This window comes from Sinocyclocheilus grahami, unplaced genomic scaffold (assembly GCF_001515645.1).
Source record: "Sinocyclocheilus grahami isolate Dianchi unplaced genomic scaffold, SAMN03320097.WGS_v1.1 scaffold1448.1, whole genome shotgun sequence".
Classification (NCBI taxonomy): Eukaryota; Metazoa; Chordata; class Actinopteri; order Cypriniformes; family Cyprinidae; genus Sinocyclocheilus; species Sinocyclocheilus grahami.
In genome coordinates, this window is record NW_015506627.1 from 310 (window position 1) to 3,537 (window position 3,228).

Consider the following 3,228-nt stretch of genomic DNA (forward strand, 5'->3'; position numbering starts at 1 on the left):
CAGTTGCCACAAATATGACTTTTAGGCTTTCTTGTTATTAAAAAAAACAAACAGGCCCAGCTCAGGTGACAAAGTAACAATGCATTACTCTCCATAAAAAGTAACTTTTAAAGCAATACTGTAATGCATTACTTTTAAGAGAAACACTGATGACCGATACTTCAGTGAAACAGGACACTTCTGCATCAGCTGCTCACTCTCATGCTGCTTCATGTAGAGCACAAATGGAGATGTTTAACAGAACGTTCACGCTGCTCTCCAAAAATTACAAAAAGCATCCTAAAAGGTCACAAAAAGCCTCGGCCAGCAACATCTCCTTTGAGTTGCACAGATGAAAAAGTGCATTTGAAACCACATGATGGTGACAGAACCTTGGGTAACATGTCTATGTATAATACAACATAAAGGTATTCATAACGTAATTGTAATGCATTGCATCTTTTCATAATTATTAAAACACAATATAATATTTGCGACTTTCTTCTCTCACAATTCAGATTTTTTTTCTTGAAGTTTGGAGAAAAAAGTGAAAACTCCGACAGAATTGTGAGGGGAAAAAGAAAGTCAGAACTGCGGGACAAACTCAAAATCGTGAGGAAAAAACTTTTTTTTGTGAGATTTGTGAGATAAAACTCAGAATTTAAAGGGGGAAAAAAACTGGATTCAAAGATATCAATTCAGAATTGTAAGAAAAACAGAACTAAGAAAAAGTCAGAATAACGAGATGTTAACTCGCAATCGCGAGAAAAAAGTAAGAATAGTGAGATAAAAAGTCGAAACTACCTTTTTAATTTTGTTGCGGAAATTCTGCAAGATGTAAACTCAACTAAGAGAATTTTCTTTGCAATTCTGAGAGAAACAATGTTCAAATTGTGAGATAAAATGTAGAAATTACTTTTTTTTTTTCATGAAAAAAATAAAAGTCCATACATTCGACTCCGCAGGTGTTTCTCGCAGTGAAAGCCCTTTTTCCATCGAAACGCATGCAAATAAAGACCACGAGCTCAGCTTCAGTTGGGATGTGTTTTATATAAATAATACTTAAAAAATATTTAACGGGAAAAACAAACCAAATGGGGAAAATGAACCCAGACGTCCAAACGCTCCGTCCAGATCACAGCATGCAGTTTAGTTTTAACATCATCATCTGCAGCATATTTCTCTACAGTAACTGATCTCTGTGTCATTCTTTACATCAAACCATCTGCATCTTTAACTGCAGGTAATGACTGTAAATTAAAAGACGAAGGTTTAAAACTAAATGGAAGGTCGGGTCCGATCCGAGAGCGCCAGAGAAACAGAATGGATGATCCTCAGCCACGGAGGAGGATTGTGGGAAGCGTCTCCACTCTTTAACAGCATTCTCGAGTAAAGTCAGTCCTGGCACTGCGTTTGAGTTCATCATCACCGCAGAAATGTGCGTCGAAAAAACAGCGTTTAGAACGGACTGCTGGGAAACGACATAAACCTGCAGAGAACAGAGAGAGAGAGAGAGAGAGAGAATAAGCACTAATGAGGAAACGTCTCGTTAACAGAAGAACTCTTACTCAAAATTTGTTTGTTATAATGTGTTCAATTACTTGCCGTTCCTTTGTAATTATTATTTGTGAAATGTACTAGTGAAAACACCATCATATCGCATCCCAAAATCTAAATGAAAACAAAATGATGTACATAGAGAAACTATGCAAAATATAATTATGAAAATATTACATTTTACTGTAATGTAAAAAAATATATAAATATATTTATGTTAGTAATGAAAAATATATTTATTAACATTCAAATGAAAATATGTAACTGATGTGGAAAAAATATATTTATAAATATTATAAATACATAAAAAATATGACATATACAGTGGGTACGGAAAGTATTCAGACCCCCTTAAATTTTTCACTCTTTGTTATATTGCAGCCATTTGCTAAAATCATTTAAGTTAATTTTTTTTCCTCATTAATGTACACACAGCACCCCATATTGACAGAAAAACACAGAATTGTTGACATTTTTGCAGATTTATTAAAAAAGAAAAACTGAAATAACACATGGTCCTAAGTATTCAGACCCTTTGCTCAGTATTTAGTAGAAGCACCCTTTTGATCGAATACAGCCATGAGTCTTTTTGGGAAAGAGGCAACAAGTTTTTCACACCTGGATTTAGGGATCCTCTGCCATTCCTCCTTGCAGAGCCTCTCCAGTTCTGTCAGGTTGGATGGTAAACGTTGGTGGACAGCCATTTTTAGGTCTCTCCAGAGATGCTCAATTGGGTTTAAGTCAGGGCTCTGGCTGGGCCATTCAAGAACAGTCACAGAGTTGTTGCGAAGCCACTCCTTCGTTATTTTAGCGGTGTGCTTAGGGTCATTGTCTTGTTGGAAGATAAACCTTCGGCCCAGTCTGAGGTCCTGAGCACTCGAGAAGGTTTTCGTCCAGGATATCCCTGTACTTGGCCACATTCATCTTTCCCTCGATTGCAACCAGTCGTCCTGTCCCTGCAGCTGAAAAACACCCCCACAGCATGATGCCGCCACCACCATGCTTCACTGTTGGGACTGTATTGGACAGGTGATGAGCAGTGCCTGGTTTTCTCCACACATACCGCTTAGAATTAAGGCCAAAAAGTTATATCTTGGTCTCATCAGACCAGAGAATCTTATTCAGGTGTTTTTTAGCAAACTCCATGCGGGCTTTCATGTGTCTTGCACTGAGGAGAGGCTTCCGTCGGGCCACTCTGCCATAAAGCCCCGACTGGTGGAGGGCTGCAGTGATGGTTGACTTTCTACAACTTTCTCCCATCTCCCAACTGCATCTCTGGAGCTCAGCCACAGTGATCTTTGGGTTCTTCTTTACCTCTCTCACCAAGGCTCTTCGCCCCCGATAGCTCAGTTTGGCCGGACGGCCAGCTCTAGGAAGGGTTCTGATCATCCCAAACGTCTTCCATTTAAGGAATGGAGGCCACTGTGCTCTTGGGAACCTTAAGTGCAGCAGAAATTTTTTTGTAACCTTGGCCAGATCTGTGCCTTGCCACAATTCTGTCTCTGAGCTCTTCAGGCAGTTCCTTTGACCTCATAATTCTCATTTGCTCTGACATGCACTGTGAGCAGTAAGGTCTTATATAGACAGGTGTGTGGCTTTCCAAATCAAGTCCAATCAGTATAATCAAACACAGCCGGACTCAAATGAAGGTGTAGAACCATCTCAAGGATGATCAGAAGAAATAGACAGCAC

General features: G+C 39.2%; 1 protein-coding gene across 1 annotated transcript in view; it reads right to left on the reverse strand.

Moving 5' to 3' along the window:
- Positions 1-1,192: 1,192 nt before the first annotated feature.
- The window catches only part of stk11 (serine/threonine kinase 11), a 54,804-nt gene continuing 52,768 nt past the window's right edge, over positions 1,193-3,228 (reverse strand). Inside the window, exon 11 of the mRNA XM_016256594.1 lies at positions 1,193-1,468. The gene's annotated coding sequence lies outside the window, so the exon portion shown is untranslated. The remainder of the gene's footprint in view (positions 1,469-3,228) is intronic.